This window comes from Myodes glareolus, chromosome 13 (genome assembly GCF_982192425.1).
Source record: "Myodes glareolus chromosome 13, mMyoGla1.1, whole genome shotgun sequence".
NCBI classification, from domain to species: domain Eukaryota; kingdom Metazoa; phylum Chordata; class Mammalia; order Rodentia; family Cricetidae; genus Myodes; species Myodes glareolus.
In genome coordinates, this window is record NC_142038.1 from 79053869 (window position 1) to 79078763 (window position 24895).

Genomic DNA, 24895 nt, shown 5'->3' on the forward strand with positions numbered 1-24895 from the left:
TCACTTTCTAAATGCTGTCCTTTCAGAGAAAATCACTTTCCTTTGAAAGTGCCTTAAGCTACTTACAAGCATTCACAGGAAACTCAAATGCGTTTCTATGAAAGAGAAGTAGTCTGTTCCACCACTTCAATTCACTGTGCGAAGTGAATGGAGTGTTGCTTCACTTTCTAAATGCTGTCTTTCAGAGAAAATCACTTTCCTTTGAAAGTGCCTTAAGCTACTTACAAGAATTCACAAGAAACTCATATCTGTTTCTCTGAAAGAGAAGTAGTCTGTTCCAACACTTCAATTCACTGTGCGAAGTGAATGGAGTGTTGTTTCACTTTCTAAATGCTGTCCTCTCAGAGAAAATCACTTTCCTTTGAAAGTGCCTTAAGCTACTAACAAGCATTCCACAGAATTTCACATGCATTTCTCTGAAAGAGAAGCAGTCTGTTCCAACACTTCAATTCACTCTGAGAAGTGAATGGAGTGTTATTTCACTTTCTAAATGCTGTCCTGTCAGAGAAAATCACTTTCCTTTGAAAGTGCCTTAAGCTACTTACAAGCATTCACAGGAAACTCAAATGCGTTTCTCTGAAAGAGAAGCTGTCTGTTCCAACACATCAATTCACTGTGCGAAGTGAATGGAGTGTTGCTTCACTTTCTAAATGCTGTCCGTTCAGAGAAAATCACTTTCCTTTGAAAGTGCCTTAAGCTACTTACAAGCATTCAACAGAAATTCACATGCATTTCACTGAAAGAGAAGCAGTCTGTTCCAACACTTCAATTCACTGTGCGAAGTGAATGGAGTGTTGTTTCACTTTCTAAATGCTGTCCTTTCAGAGAAAATCACTTTCATTTGAAAGTGCCTTAAGCTACTTACAAGCATTCAACAGAAATTCACATGCGTTTCACTGAAAGAGAAGCAGTCTGTTCCAACATTTCAATTCACTGTGCGAAGTGAATGGAGTGTTGCTTCACTTTCTAAATGCTGTCCTTTCAGAGAAAATCTCTTTCCTTTGAAAGTGCCTTAAGCTACTTACAAGCATTCAACAGAAATTCACATGCATGTCACTGAAAGAGAAGCAGTCTGTTCCAACACTTCAATTCACTGTGCGAAGTGAATGGAGTGTTGCTTCACTTTCTAAATGCTGTCTTTCAGAGAAAATCACTTTCCTTTGAAAGTGCCTTAAGCTACTTACAAGCATTCACAAAAAACTCATATCTGTTTCGTGAAAGAGAAGTAGTCTGTTCCAACACTGCAATTCACTGTGCGAATGAATGGAGTGTTGTTTCACTTTCTAAATGCTGTCCTCTCAGAGAAAATCACTTTCCTTTGAAAGTGCCTTAAGCTACTTACAAGCATTCCACAGAAATTCACATGCGTTTCTCTGAAAGAGAAGCAGACTGTTCCAACACTTCAATTCACTCTGAGAAGTGAATGGAGTGTTATTTCACTTTCTAAATGCTGTCCTGTCTGAGAAAATCACTTTCCTTTGAAAGTACCTTAAGCTACTTACAATCATTCCACAGAAATTCACATGCGTTTATCTGAAAAAGAAGCAGTCTGTTCCAACACTTCAATTCACTGTGTGAAGTGAAGGGAGTGTTGCTTCACTTTCTAAATGCTGTCCTTTCAGAGAAAATCACTTTCCTTTGAAAGTGCCTTAAGATACTTACAAGCATTCAGAAGAAACTCACATGCATTTTTCTGAAAGAGAATCAGTCTGTTCCAACACTTCAATTCACTGTGCGTAGTGAATGGAGTGTTGCTTCACTTTCTAAATGCTGTCCTTTCAGAGAAAATCACTTTCCTTTAAAAGTGCCTTAAGCTACTTACAAGCATTCCACAGAAATTCACATGCGTTTCTCTGAAAAAGAAGCAGTCTGTTCCAACACTTCAATTCACTGTGCGAAGTGAATAGAGTGTTGCTTCACTTTCTGAATGCTGTCCTCTCAGAGAAAATCCCTTTCCTTTGAAAGTGCCTTAAGCTACTTACAAGCATTCACAAGAAACTCACATGCATTTTTCTGAAAGAGAAGCAGTCTGTTCCAACACTTCAATTCACTGTGAGTAGTGAATGGAGTGTTGCTTCACTTTCTAAATGCTGTCCTTTCAGAGAAAATCACTTTCCTTTGAAAGTGCCTTAAGCTACTTACAAGCATTCAATAGAAATTCACATGCGTTTCTCTGAAAGAGAAGCAGTTTGTTCCAAGACTTCAATTCACTGTGCCAAGTGAATGGAGTGTTGCTTCACTTTCTAAATGCTGTCCATTCAGAGAAAATCACTTTGCTTTGAAAGTGCCTTAAGCTACTTACAAGCATTCCACAGAAATTCACATGCGTTTCTCTGAAAAAGAAGCAGTCTGTTCCAACTCTTCAATTCACTGTGCGAAGTGAATGGAGTGTTGCTTCACTTTCTATATGCTCTCCTTTTAGAGAAAATCACTTTCTTTTGAAAATGCCTTAAGCTACATACAAGCATTCAGAAGAACTCACATGCATTTTTCTGAAAGAGAAGCAGTCTGTTCCAACACTTCAATTCACTGTGCGAAGTGAATGGAGTGTTGTTTCACTTTCTAAATGCTGTCCTTTCAGAGAAAATCACTTTCATTTGAAAGTGCCTTAAGCTACTTACAAGCATTCAACAGAAATTCACATGCGTTTCACTGAAAGAGAAGCAGTCTATTCCAACATTTCAATTCACTGTGCGAAGTGAATGGAGTGTTGCTTCACTTTCTAAATGCTGTCCTTTCAGAGAAAATCACTTTCCTTTGAAAGTGCCTTAAGCTACTTACAAGCATTCAACCGAAATTCACATGCATGTCACTGAAAGAGAAGCAGTCTGTTCCAACACTTCAATTCACTGTGCGAAGTGAATGGAGTGTTGCTTCACTTTCTAAATGCTGTCCTTTCATAGAAAATCACTTTCCTTTGAAAATGCCTTAAGCTACTTACAAGCATTCACAAAAAACTCATATCTGTTTCGTGAAAGAGAAGTAGTCTGTTCCAACACTTCAATTCACTGTGCGAAGTGAATGGAGTGTGGTTTCACTTTCTAAATGCTGTCTTTCAGAGAAAATCACTTTCCTTTGAAAGTGCCTTAAGCTACTTACAAGCATTCACAAAAAACTCATATCTGTTTCGTGAAAGAGAAGTAGTCTGTTCCAACACTTCAATTCACTGTGCGAAGTGAATGGAGTGTTGTTTCACTTTCTAAATGCTGTCCTTTCAGAGAAAATCACTTTCCTTTGAAAGTGCCTTAAGCTATTTACAAGCATTCACAAGAAACTCATATCTGTTTCTCTGAAAGAGAAGTAGTCTGTTCCAACACTTCAATTCACTGTGCGAAGTGAATGGAGTGTTATTTCACTTTCTAAATGTTGTCCTCTCAGAGAAAATCACTTTCCTTTGAAAGTGCCTTAAGCTACTTACAAGCATTCCACAGATTTCACATGCATTTCTCTGAAAGAGAAGCAGTCTGTTCCAACACTTCAATTCACTCTGAGAAGTGAATGGAGTGTTATTTCACTTTCTAAATGCTGTCCTGTCAGAGAAAATCACTTTCCTTTGAAAGTGCCTTAAGCTACTTACAAGCATTCACAGGAAACTCAAATGCGTTTCTCTGAAAGAGAAGCTGTCTGTTCCAACACTTCAATTCACTGTGCGAAGTGAATGGAGTGTTGCTTCACTTTCTAAATGCTGTCCGTTCAGAGAAAATCACTTTCCTTTGAAAGTGCCTTAAGCTACTTACAAGCATTCAACAGAAATTCACATGCATTTCACTGAAAGAGAAGCAGTCTGTTCCAACACTTCAATTCACTGTGCAAAGTGAATGGAGTGTTGCTTCACTTTCTAAATGCTGTCCTTTCAGAGAAAATCACATTCCTTTGAAAATGCCTTAAGCTACTTACAAGCATTCACAAGAAACTCACATGCATTTTTCTGAAAGAGAAGCAGTCTGTTCCAACACTTCAATTCACTATGCGTAGTGAATGGAGTGTTGCTTCACTTTCTAAATGCTGTCCTTTCAGAGAAAATCACTTTCTTTTGAAAGTGCCTTAAGCTACTTACACACATTCCCAGGAAACTCAACTGCGTTTCTATGAAAGAGAAGCTGTCTCTTCCAACACTTCAATTCACTGCGGGAAGTGAATGGAGTGTAGCTTCACTTTCTAAATGCTGTCTTTCAGAGAAAATCACTTTCTTTTGAAAGTGCCTTAAGCTACTTACAAGCATTCACAAAAAACTCATATCTGTTTCTCTGAAAGAGAAGTAGTCTGTTCCAACAATTCAATTCACTGTGCGAAGTGAATGGAGTGTTGTTTCTCTTTCTAAATGCTGTCCTTCAGAGAAAATCAATTTCCTTTGAAAGTGCCTTAAGCTACTTACAAGCATTCCACAGAAATTCACATGCGTTTCTCTGAAAGAGAAGCAGTCTGTTCCAGCACTTCAATTCACTGTGCGAAGTAAATGGAGTGTTGCTTCACTTTCTAAATGCTGTCCTTTCAGAGAAAATCACTTTCTTTTGAAAATGCCTTAAGCTACTTACAAGCATTCACAAAAAACTCATATCTGTTTCGTGAAAGAGAAGTAGTCTGTTCCAACACTTCAATTCACTGTGCGAAGTGAATGGAGTATGGTTTCACTTTCTAAATGCTGTCCTTTCAGAGAAAAACACTTTCCTTTGAAAGTGCCTTAAGCTACTTACAAGCATTCAACAGAAATTCACATGCATTTCACTGAAAGAGAAGCAGTCTGTTCCAACACTTCAATTCACTGTGCGAAGTGAATGGAGTGTTGCTTCACTTTCTAAATGCTGTCCTTTCAGAGAAAATCACATTCCTTTGAAAATGCCTTAAGCTACTTACAAGCATTCACAAGAAACTCACATGCATTTTTCTGAAAGAGAAGCAGTCTGTTCCAACACTTCAATACACTGTGCGTAGTGAATGGAGTGTTGCTTCACTTTCTAAATGCTGTCCTTCCAGAGAAAATCACTTTCCTTTGAAAGTGCCTTAAGCTACTTACACACATTCACAGGAAACTCAAATGCGTTTCTATGAAAGAGAAGTTGTCTGTTCCAACACTTCAATTCACTGTGCGAAGTCAATGGAGTGTTGCTTCACTTTCTAAATGCTGTCCTTTCAGAGAAAATCACTTTCCTTTGAAAATGCCTTAAGCTACTTACAAGCATTCACAAAAAACTCACATCTGTTTCGTGAAAGAGAAGTAGTCTGTTCCAACACTTCAATTCACTGTGCGAAGTGAATCGAGTGTGGTTTCACTTTCTAAATGCTGTCCTTTCAGAGAAAATCACTTTCCTTTGAAAGTCCCTTAAGCTACTTACAAGCATTCACAAGAAACTCACATGCATTTTTCTGAAAGAGAAGCAGTCTGTTCCAACACTTCAATTCACTGTGCGTAGTGAATGGAGTGTTGCTTCACTTTCTAAATGCTGTCCTTTCAGAGAAAATCACTTTCCTTTGAAAGTGCCTTAAGCTACTTACAAGCATTCAATAGAAATTCACATGCGTTTCTCTGAAAGAGAAGCAGTCTGTTCCAACACTTCAATTCACTGTGCGAAGTGAATGGAGTGTTGCTTCACTTTCTAAATGCTGTCTTTCAGAGAAAATCACTTTCCTTTGAAAGTGCCTTAAGCTACTTACAAGCATTCACAAAAAACACATATCTGTTTCCTGAAAGAGAAGTAGTCTGTTCCAACACTTCAATTCACTGTGCGAAGTGAATGGAGTGTTGTTTCACTTTCTAAATGCTGTCCTTTCAGAGAAAATCACTTTCCTTTGAAAGTGCCTTAAGCTACTTACAAGCATTCCACAGAAATTCACACACGTTTCTCTGAAAGAGAAGCAGTCTGTTCCACCACTTCAATTCACTGTGCGAAGTGAATGGAGTGTTGCTTCACTCTCTAAATGATGTCCTTTCAGAGAAAATCACTTTCCTTTGAAAGTGCCTTAAGCTACTTACACACATTCACAGGAAACTCAAATGCGTTTCTATGAACGAGAAGCTGTCTGTTCCAACACTTCAATTCACTGTGCGAAGTGAATGGAGTGTTGCTTCACTTTCTAAATGCTGTCCTTTCAGAGAAAATCACTTTCCTTTGAAACTGCTTTAAGCTACTAACAAGCATTCAACAGAAATTCACATGCGTTTCACTGAAAGAGAAGCAGTCTGCTCCAACACTTCAATTCACTGTGCGAAGTGAATGGAGTGTTGCTTCACTTTCTAAATGCTGTCCTTTCAGAGAAAATCACTTTCCTTTGAAAGTGCCTTAAGCTACTTACAAGCATTCCACAGAAATTCACATGCGTTTCTCTGAAAAAGAAGCAGTCTGTTCCAACACTTCAATTCACTGTGCGAAGTGAATGGAGTATTGCTTCACTTTCTAAAGGCTGTCTTTCAGAGAAAATCACTTTCCTTTGAAAGTGCCTTAAGCTACTTACAAGCATTCACAAAAAACTCATATCTGTTTCCTGAAAGAGAAGTAGTCTGTTCCAACACTTCAATTCACTGTGCGAAGTGAACGGAGTGTTGTTTCACTTTCTAAATGCTGTCCTTTCAGAGAAAATCACTTTCCTTTGAAAGTGCCTTAAGCTACTTACAAGCATTCCACAGAAATTCACATGCGTTTCTCTGAAAAAGAAGCAGTCTGTTCCAACACTTCAATTCACTGTGCGAAGTGAATGGAGTGTTGCTTCACTTTCTAAATGCTGTCCTCTCAGAGAAAATCACTTTCCTTTGAAAGTGCCTTAAGCTACTTACAAGCATTCACAAGAAACTCACATGCATTTTTCTGAAAGAGAAGCAGTCTGTTCCAACACTTCAATTCACTGTGCGTAGTGAATGGAGTGTTGCTTCACTTTCTAAATGCTGTCCTTTCAGAGAAAATCACTCTCCTTTGAAAGTGCCTTAAGCTACTTACAAGCATTCAATCGAAATTCACATGTGTTTCTCTGAAAGAGAAGCAGTCTGTTCCAACACTTCAATTCACTGTGCGAAGTGAATGGAGTGTTGCTTCACTTTCTAAATGCTGTCCATTCAGAGAAAATCACTTTGCTTTGAAAGTGCCTTAAGCTACTTACAAGCATTCACAAAAAACTCACATCCGTTTCTCTGAAAGAGAAGAAGTCTGTTCCAACACTTCAATTCACTGGGCGAAGTGAATGGAGTGTTGCTTCACTTTCTATGTGCTCTCCTTTTAGAGAAAATCACTCTCTTTTGAAAATGCCTTAAGCTACATACAAGCATTCAGAAGAATTCACATGCATTTTTCTGAAAGAGAAGCAGTCTGTTCCAACACTTCAATTCACTGTGCGTAGTGAATGGAGTGTTGCTTCACTTTCTAAATGCTGTCCTTTCAGAGAAAATCACTTTCCTTTGAAAGTGCCTTAAGCTACTTACAAGCATTCAATAGAAATTCACATGCGTTTCTCTGAAAGAGAAGCAGTCTGTTCCAACACTTCAATTCACTGTGCGAAGTGAATGGAGTGTTGCTTCACTTTCTAAATGCTGTCTTTCAGAGAAAATCACTTTCCTTTGAAAGTGCCTTAAGCTACTTACAAGCATTCACAAAAAACACATATCTGTTTCCTGAAAGAGAAGTAGTCTGTTCCAACACTTCAATTCACTGTGCGAAGTGAATGGAGTGTTGTTTCACTTTCTAAATGCTGTCCTTTCAGAGAAAATCACTTTCCTTTGAAAGTGCCTTAAGCTACTTACAAGCATTCCACAGAAATTCACACGCGTTTCTCTGAAAGAGAAGCAGTCTGTTCCACCACTTCAATTCACTGTGCGAAGTGAATGGAGTGTTGCTTCACTCTCTAAATGATGTCCTTTCAGAGAAAATCACTTTCCTTTGAAAGTGCCTTAAGCTACTTACACACATTCACAGGAAACTCAAATGCATTTCTATGAACGAGAAGCTGTCTGTTCCAACACTTCAATTCACTGTGCGAAGTGAATGGAGTGTTGCTTCACTTTCTAAATGCTGTCCTTTCATAGAAAATCACTTTCCTTTGAAAATGCCTTAAGCTACTTACAAGCATTCACAAAAAACTCATATCTGTTTCGTGAAAGAGAAGTAGTCTGTTCCAACACTTCAATTCACTGTGCGAAGTGAATGGAGTGTGGTTTCACTTTCTAAATGCTGTCTTTCAGAGAAAATCACTTTCCTTTGAAAGTGCCTTAAGCTACTTACAAGCATTCACAAAAAACTCATATCTGTTTCGTGAAAGAGAAGTAGTCTGTTCCAACACTTCAATTCACTGTGCGAAGTGAATGGAGTGTTGTTTCACTTTCTAAATGCTGTCCTTTCAGAGAAAATCACTTTCCTTTGAAAGTGGCTTAAGCTACTTACAAGCATTCACAGGAAACTCAAATGCGTTTCTATGAAAGAGAAGTAGTCTGTTCCAACACTTCAATTCACTGTGCGAAGTGAATGGAGTGTTGCTTCACTTTCTAAATGCTGTCTTTCAGAGAAAATCACTTTCCTTTGAAAGTGCCTTAAGCTACTTACAAGCATTCACAAGAAACTCATATCTGTTTCTCTGAAAGAGAGTTGTCTGTTCCAACACTTCAATTCACTGTGCGAAGTGAATGGAGTGTTATTTCACTTTCTAAATGTTGTCCTCTCAGAGAAAATCACTTTCCTTTGAAAGTGCCTTAAGCTACTTACAAGCATTCCACAGAATTTCACATGCATTTCTCTGAAAGAGAAGCAGTCTGTTCCAACACTTCAATTCACTCTGAGAAGTGAATGGAGTGTTATTTCACTTTCTAAATGCTGTCCTGTCAGAGAAAATCACTTTCCTTTGAAAGTGCCTTAAGCTACTTACAAGCATTCACAGGAAACTCAAATGCGTTTCTCTGAAAGAGAAGCTGTCTGTTCCAACACTTCAATTCACTGTGCGAAGTGAATGGAGTGTTGCTTCACTTTCTAAATGCTGTCCGTTCAGAGAAAATCACTTTCCTTTGAAAGTGCCTTAAGCTACTTACAAGCATTCAACAGAAATTCACATGCATTTCACTGAAAGAGAAGCAGTCTGTTCCAACACTTCAATTCACTGTGCGAAGTGAATGGAGTGTTGCTTCACTTTCTAAATGCTGTCCTTTCAGAGAAAATCACATTCCTTTGAAAATGCCTTAAGCTACTTACAAGCATTCACAAGAAACTCACATGCATTTTTCTGAAAGAGAAGCAGTCTGTTCCAACACTTCAATTCACTATGCGTAGTGAATGGAGTGTTGCTTCACTTTCTAAATGCTGTCCTTTCAGAGAAAATCACTTTCTTTTGAAAGTGCCTTAAGCTACTTACACACATTCCCAGGAAACTCAACTGCGTTTCTATGAAAGAGAAGCTGTCTCTTCCAACACTTCAATTCACTGCGGGAAGTGAATGGAGTGTAGCTTCACTTTCTAAATGCTGTCTTTCAGAGAAAATCACTTTCTTTTGAAAGTGCCTTAAGCTACTTACAAGCATTCACAAAAAACTCATATCTGTTTCTCTGAAAGAGAAGTAGTCTGTTCCAACAATTCAATTCACTGTGCGAAGTGAATGGAGTGTTGTTTCTCTTTCTAAATGCTGTCCTTCAGAGAAAATCAATTTCCTTTGAAAGTGCCTTAAGCTACTTACAAGCATTCCACAGAAATTCACATGCGTTTCTCTGAAAGAGAAGCAGTCTGTTCCAGCACTTCAATTCACTGTGCGAAGTAAATGGAGTGTTGCTTCACTTTCTAAATGCTGTCCTTTCAGAGAAAATCACTTTCTTTTGAAAATGCCTTAAGCTACTTACAAGCATTCACAAAAAACTCATATCTGTTTCGTGAAAGAGAAGTAGTCTGTTCCAACACTTCAATTCACTGTGCGAAGTGAATGGAGTATGGTTTCACTTTCTAAATGCTGTCCTTTCAGAGAAAAACACTTTCCTTTGAAAGTGCCTTAAGCTACTTACAAGCATTCAACAGAAATTCACATGCATTTCACTGAAAGAGAAGCAGTCTGTTCCAACACTTCAATTCACTGTGCGAAGTGAATGGAGTGTTGCTTCACTTTCTAAATGCTGTCCTTTCAGAGAAAATCACATTCCTTTGAAAATGCCTTAAGCTACTTACAAGCATTCACAAGAAACTCACATGCATTTTTCTGAAAGAGAAGCAGTCTGTTCCAACACTTCAATACACTGTGCGTAGTGAATGGAGTGTTGCTTCACTTTCTAAATGCTGTCCTTCCAGAGAAAATCACTTTCCTTTGAAAGTGCCTTAAGCTACTTACACACATTCACAGGAAACTCAAATGCGTTTCTATGAAAGAGAAGTTGTCTGTTCCAACACTTCAATTCACTGTGCGAAGTCAATGGAGTGTTGCTTCACTTTCTAAATGCTGTCCTTTCAGAGAAAATCACTTTCCTTTGAAAATGCCTTAAGCTACTTACAAGCATTCACAAAAAACTCACATCTGTTTCGTGAAAGAGAAGTAGTCTGTTCCAACACTTCAATTCACTGTGCGAAGTGAATGGAGTGTGGTTTCACTTTCTAAATGCTGTCCTTTCAGAGAAAATCACTTTCCTTTGAAAGTCCCTTAAGCTACTTACAAGCATTCACAAGAAACTCACATGCATTTTTCTGAAAGAGAAGCAGTCTGTTCCAACACTTCAATTCACTGTGCGTAGTGAATGGAGTGTTGCTTCACTTTCTAAATGCTGTCCTTTCAGAGAAAATCACTTTCCTTTGAAAGTGCCTTAAGCTACTTACAAGCATTCAATAGAAATTCACATGCGTTTCTCTGAAAGAGAAGCAGTCTGTTCCAACACTTCAATTCACTGTGCGAAGTGAATGGAGTGTTGCTTCACTTTCTAAATGCTGTCTTTCAGAGAAAATCACTTTCCTTTGAAAGTGCCTTAAGCTACTTACAAGCATTCACAAAAAACACATATCTGTTTCCTGAAAGAGAAGTAGTCTGTTCCAACACTTCAATTCACTGTGCGAAGTGAATGGAGTGTTGTTTCACTTTCTAAATGCTGTCCTTTCAGAGAAAATCACTTTCCTTTGAAAGTGCCTTAAGCTACTTACAAGCATTCCACAGAAATTCACACACGTTTCTCTGAAAGAGAAGCAGTCTGTTCCACCACTTCAATTCACTGTGCGAAGTGAATGGAGTGTTGCTTCACTCTCTAAATGATGTCCTTTCAGAGAAAATCACTTTCCTTTGAAAGTGCCTTAAGCTACTTACACACATTCACAGGAAACTCAAATGCGTTTCTATGAACGAGAAGCTGTCTGTTCCAACACTTCAATTCACTGTGCGAAGTGAATGGAGTGTTGCTTCACTTTCTAAATGCTGTCCTTTCAGAGAAAATCACTTTCCTTTGAAACTGCTTTAAGCTACTAACAAGCATTCAACAGAAATTCACATGCGTTTCACTGAAAGAGAAGCAGTCTGCTCCAACACTTCAATTCACTGTGCGAAGTGAATGGAGTGTTGCTTCACTTTCTAAATGCTGTCCTTTCAGAGAAAATCACTTTCCTTTGAAAGTGCCTTAAGCTACTTACAAGCATTCCACAGAAATTCACATGCGTTTCTCTGAAAAAGAAGCAGTCTGTTCCAACACTTCAATTCACTGTGCGAAGTGAATGGAGTATTGCTTCACTTTCTAAAGGCTGTCTTTCAGAGAAAATCACTTTCCTTTGAAAGTGCCTTAAGCTACTTACAAGCATTCACAAAAAACTCATATCTGTTTCCTGAAAGAGAAGTAGTCTGTTCCAACACTTCAATTCACTGTGCGAAGTGAACGGAGTGTTGTTTCACTTTCTAAATGCTGTCCTTTCAGAGAAAATCACTTTCCTTTGAAAGTGCCTTAAGCTACTTACAAGCATTCCACAGAAATTCACATGCGTTTCTCTGAAAAAGAAGCAGTCTGTTCCAACACTTCAATTCACTGTGCGAAGTGAATGGAGTGTTGCTTCACTTTCTAAATGCTGTCCTCTCAGAGAAAATCACTTTCCTTTGAAAGTGCCTTAAGCTACTTACAAGCATTCACAAGAAACTCACATGCATTTTTCTGAAAGAGAAGCAGTCTGTTCCAACACTTCAATTCACTGTGAGTAGTGAATGGAGTGTTGCTTCACTTTCTAAATGCTGTCCTTTCAGAGAAAATCTCTTTCCTTTGAAAGTGCCTTAAGCTACTTACAAGCAATCAATAGAAATTCACATGCGTTTCTCTGAAAGAGAAGCAGTTTGTTCCAACACTTCAATTCACTGTGCCAAGTGAATGGAGTGTTGCTTCACTTTCTAAATGCTGTCCATTCAGAGAAAATCACTTTGCTTTGAAAGTGCCTTAAGCTACTTACAAGCATTCCACAGAAATTCACATGCGTTTCTCTGAAAAAGAAGCAGTCTGTTCCAACACTTCAATTCACTGTGCGAAGTGAATGGAGTGTTGCTTCACTTTCTATATGCTCTCCTTTTAGAGAAAATCACTCTCTTTTGAAAATGCCTTAAGCTACATACAAGCATTCAGAAGAACTCACATGCATTTTTCTGAAAGAGAAGCAGTCTGTTCCAACACTTCAATTCACTGTGCGAAGTGAATGGAGTGTTGCTTCACTTTCTAAATGCTGTCCTTTCAGAGAAAATCACTTTCCTTTGAAAGTGCCTTAAGCTACTTACAAGCATCCAATAGAAATTCACATGCGTTTCTCTGAAAGAGAAGCAGTCTGTTCCAACACTTCAATTCACTGTGCGAAGTGAAAGGAGTGTTGCTTCACTTCCTAAATGCTGTCCATTCAGAGAAAATCACTTTGCTTTGAAAGTGCCTTAAGCTACTTACAAGCATTCCACAGAAATTCACATGCGTTTCTCTGAAAAAGAAGCAGTCTGTTCCAACACTTCAATTCACTGTGCGAATTGAATGGAGTGTTGCTTCACTTTCTATATGCTCTCCTTTTAGAGAAAATCACTCTCTTTTGAAAATGCCTTAAGCTACATACAAGCATTCAGAAGAACTCACATGCATTTTTCTGAAAGAGAAGCAGTCTGTTCCAACACTTCAATTCACTGTGCGAAGTGAATGGAGTGTTGTTTCACTTTCTAAATGCTGTCCTTTCAGAGAAAATCACTTTCCTTTGAAAGTGCCTTAAGCTACTTACAAGCATTCAACAGAAATTCACATGCGTTTCACTGAAAGAGAAGCAGTCTGTTCCAACATTTCAATTCACTGTGCGAAGTGAATGGAGTGTTGCTTCACTTTCTAAATGCTGTCCTTTCAGAGAAAATCTCTTTCCTTTGAAAGTGCCTTAAGTTACTTACAAGCATTCAACAGAAATTCACATGCATGTCACTGAAAGAGAAGCAGTCTGTTCCAACACTTCAATTCACTGTGCGAAGTGAATGGAGTGTTGCTTCACTTTCTAAATGCTGTCTTTCAGAGAAAATCACTTTCCTTTGAAAGTGCCTTAAGCTACTTACAAGCATTCACAAAAAACTCATATCTGTTTCGTGAAAGAGAAGTAGTCTGTTCCAACACTGCAATTCACTGTGCGAAGTGAATGGAGTGTTGTTTCACTTTCTAAATGCTGTCCTCTCAGAGAAAATCACTTTCCTTTGAAAGTGCCTTAAGCTACTTACAAGCATTCCACAGAAATTCACATGCGTTTCTCTGAAAGAGAAGCAGTCTGTTCCAACACTTCAATTCACTCTGAGAAGTGAATGGAGTGTTATTCACTTTCTAAATGCTGTCCTGTCTGAGAAAATCACTTTCCTTTGAAAGTGCCTTAAGCTACTTACAATCATTCCACAGAAATTCACATGCGTTTATCTGAAAAAGAACCAGTCTGTTCCAACACTACAATTCACTGTGTGAAGTGAAGGGAGTGTTGCTTCACTTTCTAAATGCTGTCCTTTCAGAGAAAATCACTTTCCTTAGAAAGTGCCTTAAGATACTTACAAGCATTCACAAGAAACTCACATGCATTTTTCTGAAAGAGAAGCAGTCTGTTCCAACACTTCAATTCACTGTGCGTAGTGAATGGAGTGTTGCTTCACTTTCTAAATGCTGTCCTTTCAGTGAAAATCACTTTCCTTTAAAAGTGCCTTAAGCTACTTACAAGCATTCCACAGAAATTCACATGCGTTTCTCTGAAAAATAAGCAGTCTGTTCCAACACTTCAATTCACTGTGCGAAGTGAATGGAGTGTTGCTTCACTTTCTAAATGCTGTCCTCTCAGAGAAAATCCCTTTCCTTTGAAAGTGCCTTAAGCTACTTACAAGCATTCACAAGAAACTCACATGCATTTTTCTGAAAGAGAAGCAGTCTGTTCCAACACTTCAATTCACTGTGAGTAGTGAATGGAGTGTTGCTTCACTTTCTAAATGCTGTCCTTTCAGAGAAAATCACTTTCCTTTGAAAGTGCCTTAAGCTACTTACAAGCATTCAATAGAAATTCACATGCGTTTCTCTGAAAGAGAAGCAGTTTGTTCCAACACTTCAATTCACTGTGCCAAGTGAATGGAGTGTTGCTTCACTTTCTAAATGCTGTCCTTTCAGAGAAAATCACTTTCCTTTGAAAGTGCCTTAAGCTACTTACAAGCATTCAACAGAAATTCACATGCGTTTCACTGAAAGAGAAGCAGTCTATTCCAACATTTCAATTCACTGTGCGAAGTGAATGGAGTGTTGCTTCACTTTCTAAATGCTGTCCTTTCAGAGAAAATCACTTTCCTTTGAAAGTGCCTTAAGCTACTTACAAGCATTCAACAGAAATTCACATGCATGTCACTGAAAGAGAAGCAGTCTGTTCCAACATTTCAATTCACTGTGCGAAGTGAATGGAGTGTTGCTTCACTTTCTAAATGCTGTCCTTTCATAGAAAATCACTTTCCTTTGAAAATGCCTTAAGCTACTTACAAGCATTCACAAAAAACTCATATCTGTTTCGTGAAAGAGAAGTAGTCTGTTCCAACACTTCAATTCACTGTGCGAAGTGAATGGAGTGTGGTTTCACTTTCTAAATGCTGTCTTTCAGAGAAAATCACTTTCCTTTGAAAGTGCCTTAAGCTACTTACAAGCATTCACAAAAAACTCATATCTGTTTCGTGAAAGAGAAGTAGTCTGTTCCAACACTTCAATTCACTGTGCGAAGTGAATGGAGTGTTGTTTCACTTTCTAAATGCTGTCCTTTCAGAGAAAATCACTTTCCTTTGAAAGTGCCTTAAGCTACTTACAAGCATTCACAGGAAACTCAAATGCGTTTCTATGAAAGAGAAGTAGTCTGTTCCACCACTTCAATTCACTGTGCGAAGTGAATGGAGTGTTGCTTCACTTTCTAAATGCTGTCTTTCAGAGAAAATCACTTTCCTTTGAAAGTGCCTTAAGCTACTTACAAGAATTCACAAGAAACTCATATCTGTTTCTCTGAAAGAGAAGTAGTCTGTTCCAACACTTCAATTCACTGTGCGAAGTGAATGGAGTGTTGTTTCACTTTCTAAATGCTGTCCTCTCAGAGAAAATCACTTTCCTTTGAAAGTGCCTTAAGCTACTAACAAGCATTCCACAGAATTTCACATGCATTTCTCTGAAAGAGAAGCAGTCTGTTCCAACACTTCAATTCACTCTGAGAAGTGAATGGAGTGTTATTTCACTTTCTAAATGCTGTCCTGTCAGAGAAAATCACTTTCCTTTGAAAGTGCCTTAAGCTACTTACAAGCATTCACAGGAAACTCAAATGCGTTTCTCTGAAAGAGAAGCTGTCTGTTCCAACACATCAATTCACTGTGCGAAGTGAATGGAGTGTTGCTTCACTTTCTAAATGCTGTCCGTTCAGAGAAAATCACTTTCCTTTGAAAGTGCCTTAAGCTACTTACAAGCATTCAACAGAAATTCACATGCATTTCACTGAAAGAGAAGCAGTCTGTTCCAACACTTCAATTCACTGTGCGAAGTGAATGGAGTGTTGTTTCACTTTCTAAATGCTGTCCTTTCAGAGAAAATCACTTTCATTTGAAAGTGCCTTAAGCTACTTACAAGCATTCAACAGAAATTCACATGCGTTTCACTGAAAGAGAAGCAGTCTGTTCCAACATTTCAATTCACTGTGCGAAGTGAATGGAGTGTTGCTTCACTTTCTAAATGCTGTCCTTTCAGAGAAAATCTCTTTCCTTTGAAAGTGCCTTAAGCTACTTACAAGCATTCAACAGAAATTCACATGCATGTCACTGAAAGAGAAGCAGTCTGTTCCAACACTTCAATTCACTGTGCGAAGTGAATGGAGTGTTGCTTCACTTTCTAAATGCTGTCTTTCAGAGAAAATCACTTTCCTTTGAAAGTGCCTTAAGCTACTTACAAGCATTCACAAAAAACTCATATCTGTTTCGTGAAAGAGAAGTAGTCTGTTCCAACACTGCAATTCACTGTGCGAATGAATGGAGTGTTGTTTCACTTTCTAAATGCTGTCCTCTCAGAGAAAATCACTTTCCTTTGAAAGTGCCTTAAGCTACTTACAAGCATTCCACAGAAATTCACATGCGTTTCTCTGAAAGAGAAGCAGACTGTTCCAACACTTCAATTCACTCTGAGAAGTGAATGGAGTGTTATTACACTTTCTAAATGCTGTCCTGTCTGAGAAAATCACTTTCCTTTGAAAGTACCTTAAGCTACTTACAATCATTCCACAGAAATTCACATGCGTTTATCTGAAAAAGAAGCAGTCTGTTCCAACACTTCAATTCACTGTGTGAAGTGAAGGGAGTGTTGCTTCACTTTCTAAATGCTGTCCTTTCAGAGAAAATCACTTTCCTTTGAAAGTGCCTTAAGATACTTACAAGCATTCAGAAGAAACTCACATGCATTTTTCTGAAAGAGAATCAGTCTGTTCCAACACTTCAATTCACTGTGCGTAGTGAATGGAGTGTTGCTTCACTTTCTAAATGCTGTCCTTTCAGAGAAAATCACTTTCCTTTAAAAGTGCCTTAAGCTACTTACAAGCATTCCACAGAAATTCACATGCGTTTCTCTGAAAAAGAAGCAGTCTGTTCCAACACTTCAATTCACTGTGCGAAGTGAATAGAGTGTTGCTTCACTTTCTGAATGCTGTCCTCTCAGAGAAAATCCCTTTCCTTTGAAAGTGCCTTAAGCTACTTACAAGCATTCACAAGAAACTCACATGCATTTTTCTGAAAGAGAAGCAGTCTGTTCCAACACTTCAATTCACTGTGAGTAGTGAATGGAGTGTTGCTTCACTTTCTAAATGCTGTCCTTTCAGAGAAAATCACTTTCCTTTGAAAGTGCCTTAAGCTACTTACAAGCATTCAATAGAAATTCACATGCGTTTCTCTGAAAGAGAAGCAGTTTGTTCCAAGACTTCAATTCACTGTGCCAAGTGAATGGAGTGTTGCTTCACTTTCTAAATGCTGTCCATTCAGAGAAAATCACTTTGCTTTGAAAGTGCCTTAAGCTACTTACAAGCATTCCACAGAAATTCACATGCGTTTCTCTGAAAAAGAAGCAGTCTGTTCCAACTCTTCAATTCACTGTGCGAAGTGAATGGAGTGTTGCTTCACTTTCTATATGCTCTCCTTTTAGAGAAAATCACTTTCTTTTGAAAATGCCTTAAGCTACATACAAGCATTCAGAAGAACTCACATGCATTTTTCTGAAAGAGAAGCAGTCTGTTCCAACACTTCAATTCACTGTGCGAAGTGAATGGAGTGTTGTTTCACTTTCTAAATGCTGTCCTTTCAGAGAAAATCACTTTCATTTGAAAGTGCCTTAAGCTACTTACAAGCATTCAACAGAAATTCACATGCGTTTCACTGAAAGAGAAGCAGTCTATTCCAACATTTCAATTCACTGTGCGAAGTGAATGGAGTGTTGCTTCACTTTCTAAATGCTGTCCTTTCAGAGAAAATCACTTTCCTTTGAAAGTGCCTTAAGCTACTTACAAGCATTCAACCGAAATTCACATGCATGTCACTGAAAGAGAAGCAGTCTGTTCCAACACTTCAATTCACTGTGCGAAGTGAATGGAGTGTTGCTTCACTTTCTAAATGCTGTCCTTTCATAGAAAATCACTTTCCTTTGAAAATGCCTTAAGCTACTTACAAGCATTCACAAAAAACTCATATCTGTTTCGTGAAAGAGAAGTAGTCTGTTCCAACACTTCAATTCACTGTGCGAAGTGAATGGAGTGTGGTTTCACTTTCTAAATGCTGTCTTTCAGAGAAAATCACTTTCCTTTGAAAGTGCCTTAAGCTACTTACAAGCATTCACAAAAAACTCATATCTGTTTCGTGAAAGAGAAGTAGTCTGTTCCAACACTTCAATTCACTGTGCGAAGTGAATGGAGTGTTGTTTCACTTTCTAAATGCTGTCCTTTCAGAGAAAATCACTTTCCTTTGAAAGTGCCTTAAGCTATTTACAAGCATTCACAAGAAACTCATATCTGTTTCTCTGAAAGAGAAGTAGTCTGTTCCAACACTTCAATTCACTGTGCGAAGTGAATGGAGTGTTATTTCACTTTCTAAATGTTGTCCTCTCAGAGAAAATCACTTTCCTTTGAAAGTGCCTTAAGCTACTTACAAGCATTCCACAGATTTCACATGCATTTCTCTGAAAGAGAAGCAGTCTGTTCCAACACTTCAATTCACTCTGAGAAGTGAATGGAGTGTTATTTCACTTTCTAAATGCTGTCCTGTCAGAGAAAATCACTTTCCTTTGAAAGTGCCTTAAGCTACTTACAAGCATTCACAGGAAACTCAAATGCGTTTCTCTGAAAGAGAAGCTGTCTGTTCCAACACTTCAATTCACTGTGCGAAGTGAATGGAGTGTTGCTTCACTTTCTAAATGCTGTCCGTTCAGAGAAAATCACTTTCCTTTGAAAGTGCCTTAAGCTACTTACAAGCATTCAACAGAAATTCACATGCATTTCACTGAAAGAGAAGCAGTCTGTTCCAACACTTCAATTCACTGTGCAAAGTGAATGGAGTGTTGCTTCACTTTCTAAATGCTGTCCTTTCAGAGAAAATCACATTCCTTTGAAAATGCCTTAAGCTACTTACAAGCATTCACAAGAAACTCACATGCATTTTTCTGAAAGAGAAGCAGTCTGTTCCAACACTTCAATTCACTATGCGTAGTGAATGGAGTGTTGCTTCACTTTCTAAATGCTGTCCTTTCAGAGAAAATCACTTTCTTTTGAAAGTGCCTTAAGCTACTTACACACATTCCCAGGAAACTCAACTGCGTTTCTATGAAAGAGAAGCTGTCTCTTCCAACACTTCAATTCACTGCGGGAAGTGAATGGAGTGTAGCTTCACTTTCTAAATGCTGTCTTTCAGAGAAAATCACTTTCTTTTGAAAGTGCCTTAAGCTACTTACAAGCATTCACAAAAAACTCATATCTGTTTCTCTGAAAGAGAAGTAGTCTGTTCCAACAATTCAATTCACTGTGCGAAGTGAATGGAGTGTTGTTTCTCTTTCTAAATGCTGTCCTTCAGAGAAAATCAATTTCCTTTGAAAGTGCCTTAAGCTACTTACAAGCATTCCACAGAAATTCACATGCGTTTCTCTGAAAGAGAAGCAGTCTGTTCCAGCACTTCAATTCACTGTGCGAAGTAAATGGAGTGTTGCTTCACTTTCTAAATGCTGTCCTTTCAGAGAAAATCACTTTCTTTTGAAAATGCCTTAAGCTACTTACAAGCATTCACAAAAAACTCATATCTGTTTCGTGAAAGAGAAGTAGTCTGTTCCAACACTTCAATTCACTGTGCGAAGTGAATGGAGTATGGTTTCACTTTCTAAATGCTGTCCTTTCAGAGAAAAACACTTTCCTTTGAAAGTGCCTTAAGCTACTTACAAGCATTCAACAGAAATTCACATGCATTTCACTGAAAGAGAAGCAGTCTGTTCCAACACTTCAATTCACTGTGCGAAGTGAATGGAGTGTTGCTTCACTTTCTAAATGCTGTCCTTTCAGAGAAAATCACATTCCTTTGAAAATGCCTTAAGCTACTTACAAGCATTCACAAGAAACTCACATGCATTTTTCTGAAAGAGAAGCAGTCTGTTCCAACACTTCAATACACTGTGCGTAGTGAATGGAGTGTTGCTTCACTTTCTAAATGCTGTCCTTCCAGAGAAAATCACTTTCCTTTGAAAGTGCCTTAAGCTACTTACACACATTCACAGGAAACTCAAATGCGTTTCTATGAAAGAGAAGTTGTCTGTTCCAACACTTCAATTCACTGTGCGAAGTCAATGGAGTGTTGCTTCACTTTCTAAATGCTGTCCTTTCAGAGAAAATCACTTTCCTTTGAAAATGCCTTAAGCTATTTACAAGCATTCACAAAAAACTCACATCTGTTTCGTGAAAGAGAAGTAGTCTGTTCCAACACTTCAATTCACTGTGCGAAGTGAATCGAGTGTGGTTTCACTTTCTAAATGCTGTCCTTTCAGAGAAAATCACTTTCCTTTGAAAGTCCCTTAAGCTACTTACAAGCATTCACAAGAAACTCACATGCATTTTTCTGAAAGAGAAGCAGTCTGTTCCAACACTTCAATTCACTGTGCGTAGTGAATGGAGTGTTGCTTCACTTTCTAAATGCTGTCCTTTCAGAGAAAATCACTTTCCTTTGAAAGTGCCTTAAGCTACTTACAAGCATTCAATAGAAATTCACATGCGTTTCTCTGAAAGAGAAGCAGTCTGTTCCAACACTTCAATTCACTGTGCGAAGTGAATGGAGTGTTGCTTCACTTTCTAAATGCTGTCTTTCAGAGAAAATCACTTTCCTTTGAAAGTGCCTTAAGCTACTTACAAGCATTCACAAAAAACACATATCTGTTTCCTGAAAGAGAAGTAGTCTGTTCCAACACTTCAATTCACTGTGCGAAGTGAATGGAGTGTTGTTTCACTTTCTAAATGCTGTCCTTTCAGAGAAAATCACTTTCCTTTGAAAGTGCCTTAAGCTACTTACAAGCATTCCACAGAAATTCACACACGTTTCTCTGAAAGAGAAGCAGTCTGTTCCACCACTTCAATTCACTGTGCGAAGTGAATGGAGTGTTGCTTCACTCTCTAAATGATGTCCTTTCAGAGAAAATCACTTTCCTTTGAAAGTGCCTTAAGCTACTTACACACATTCACAGGAAACTCAAATGCGTTTCTATGAACGAGAAGCTGTCTGTTCCAACACTTCAATTCACTGTGCGAAGTGAATGGAGTGTTGCTTCACTTTCTAAATGCTGTCCTTTCAGAGAAAATCACTTTCCTTTGAAACTGCTTTAAGCTACTAACAAGCATTCAACAGAAATTCACATGCGTTTCACTGAAAGAGAAGCAGTCTGCTCCAACACTTCAATTCACTGTGCGAAGTGAATGGAGTGTTGCTTCACTTTCTAAATGCTGTCCTTTCAGAGAAAATCACTTTCCTTTGAAAGTGCCTTAAGCTACTTACAAGCATTCCACAGAAATTCACATGCGTTTCTCTGAAAAAGAAGCAGTCTGTTCCAACACTTCAATTCACTGTGCGAAGTGAATGGAGTATTGCTTCACTTTCTAAAGGCTGTCTTTCAGAGAAAATCACTTTCCTTTGAAAGTGCCTTAAGCTACTTACAAGCATTCACAAAAAACTCATATCTGTTTCCTGAAAGAGAAGTAGTCTGTTCCAACACTTCAATTCACTGTGCGAAGTGAACGGAGTGTTGTTTCACTTTCTAAATGCTGTCCTTTCAGAGAAAATCACTTTCCTTTGAAAGTGCCTTAAGCTACTTACAAGCATTCCACAGAAATTCACATGCGTTTCTCTGAAAAAGAAGCAGTCTGTTCCAACACTTCAATTCACTGTGCGAAGTGAATGGAGTGTTGCTTCACTTTCTAAATGCTGTCCTCTCAGAGAAAATCACTTTCCTTTGAAAGTGCCTTAAGCTACTTACAAGCATTCACAAGAAACTCACATGCATTTTTCTGAAAGAGAAGCAGTCTGTTCCAACACTTCAATTCACTGTGCGTAGTGAATGGAGTGTTGCTTCACTTTCTAAATGCTGTCCTTTCAGAGAAAATCACTTTCCTTTGAAAGTGCCTTAAGCTACTTACAAGCATTCAATCGAAATTCACATGTGTTTCTCTGAAAGAGAAGCAGTCTGTTCCAACACTTCAATTCACTGTGCGAAGTGAATGGAGTGTTGCTTCACTTTCTAAATGCTGTCCATTCAGAGAAAATCACTTTGCTTTGAAAGTGCCTTAAGCTACTTACAAGCATTCACAAAAAACTCACATCCGTTTCTCTGAAAGAGAAGAAGTCTGTTCCAACACTTCAATTCACTGGGCGAAGTGAATGGAGTGTTGCTTCACTTTCTATGTGCTCTCCTTTTAGAGAAAATCACTCTCTTTTGAAAATGCCTTAAGCTACATACAAGCATTCAGAAGAATTCACATGCATTTTTCTGAAAGAGAAGCAGTCTGTTCCAACACTTCAATTCACTGTGCGTAGTGAATGGAGTGTTGCTTCACTTTCTAAATGCTGTCCTTTCAGAGAAAATCACTTTCCTTTGAAAGTGCCTTAAGCTACTTACAAGCATTCAATAGAAATTCACATGCGTTTCTCTGAAAGAGAAGCAGTCTGTTCCAACACTTCAATTCACTGTGCGAAGTGAATGGAGTGTTGCTTCACTTTCTAAATGCTGTCTTTCAGAGAAAATCACTTTCCTTTGAAAGTGCCTTAAGCTACTTACAAGCATTCACAAAAAACACATATCTGTTTCCTGAAAGAGAAGTAGTCTGTTCCAACACTTCAATTCACTGTGCGAAGTGAATGGAGTGTTGTTTCACTTTCTAAATGCTGTCCTTTCAGAGAAAATCACTTTCCTTTGAAAGTGCCTTAAGCTACTTACAAGCATTCCACAGAAATTCACACGCGTTTCTCTGAAAGAGAAGCAGTCTGTTCCACCACTTCAATTCACTGTGCGAAGTGAATGGAGTGTTGCTTCACTCTCTAAATGATGTCCTTTCAGAGAAAATCACTTTCCTTTGAAAGTGCCTTAAGCTACTTACACACATTCACAGGAAACTCAAATGCATTTCTATGAACGAGAAGCTGTCTGTTCCAACACTTCAATTCACTGTGCGAAGTGAATGGAGTGTTGCTTCACTTTCTAAATGCTGTCCTTTCATAGAAAATCACTTTCCTTTGAAAATGCCTTAAGCTACTTACAAGCATTCACAAAAAACTCATATCTGTTTCGTGAAAGAGAAGTAGTCTGTTCCAACACTTCAATTCACTGTGCGAAGTGAATGGAGTGTGGTTTCACTTTCTAAATGCTGTCTTTCAGAGAAAATCACTTTCCTTTGAAAGTGCCTTAAGCTACTTACAAGCATTCACAAAAAACTCATATCTGTTTCGTGAAAGAGAAGTAGTCTGTTCCAACACTTCAATTCACTGTGCGAAGTGAATGGAGTGTTGTTTCACTTTCTAAATGCTGTCCTTTCAGAGAAAATCACTTTCCTTTGAAAGTGGCTTAAGCTACTTACAAGCATTCACAGGAAACTCAAATGCGTTTCTATGAAAGAGAAGTAGTCTGTTCCAACACTTCAATTCACTGTGCGAAGTGAATGGAGTGTTGCTTCACTTTCTAAATGCTGTCTTTCAGAGAAAATCACTTTCCTTTGAAAGTGCCTTAAGCTACTTACAAGCATTCACAAGAAACTCATATCTGTTTCTCTGAAAGAGAGTTGTCTGTTCCAACACTTCAATTCACTGTGCGAAGTGAATGGAGTGTTATTTCACTTTCTAAATGTTGTCCTCTCAGAGAAAATCACTTTCCTTTGAAAGTGCCTTAAGCTACTTACAAGCATTCCACAGAATTTCACATGCATTTCTCTGAAAGAGAAGCAGTCTGTTCCAACACTTCAATTCACTCTGAGAAGTGAATGGAGTGTTATTTCACTTTCTAAATGCTGTCCTGTCAGAGAAAATCACTTTCCTTTGAAAGTGCCTTAAGCTACTTACAAGCATTCACAGGAAACTCAAATGCGTTTCTCTGAAAGAGAAGCTGTCTGTTCCAACACTTCAATTCACTGTGCGAAGTGAATGGAGTGTTGCTTCACTTTCTAAATGCTGTCCGTTCAGAGAAAATCACTTTCCTTTGAAAGTGCCTTAAGCTACTTACAAGCATTCAACAGAAATTCACATGCATTTCACTGAAAGAGAAGCAGTCTGTTCCAACACTTCAATTCACTGTGCGAAGTGAATGGAGTGTTGCTTCACTTTCTAAATGCTGTCCTTTCAGAGAAAATCACATTCCTTTGAAAATGCCTTAAGCTACTTACAAGCATTCACAAGAAACTCACATGCATTTTTCTGAAAGAGAAGCAGTCTGTTCCAACACTTCAATTCACTATGCGTAGTGAATGGAGTGTTGCTTCACTTTCTAAATGCTGTCCTTTCAGAGAAAATCACTTTCTTTTGAAAGTGCCTTAAGCTACTTACACACATTCCCAGGAAACTCAACTGCGTTTCTATGAAAGAGAAGCTGTCTCTTCCAACACTTCAATTCACTGCGGGAAGTGAATGGAGTGTAGCTTCACTTTCTAAATGCTGTCTTTCAGAGAAAATCACTTTCTTTTGAAAGTGCCTTAAGCTACTTACAAGCATTCACAAAAAACTCATATCTGTTTCTCTGAAAGAGAAGTAGTCTGTTCCAACAATTCAATTCACTGTGCGAAGTGAATGGAGTGTTGTTTCTCTTTCTAAATGCTGTCCTTCAGAGAAAATCAATTTCCTTTGAAAGTGCCTTAAGCTACTTACAAGCATTCCACAGAAATTCACATGCGTTTCTCTGAAAGAGAAGCAGTCTGTTCCAGCACTTCAATTCACTGTGCGAAGTAAATGGAGTGTTGCTTCA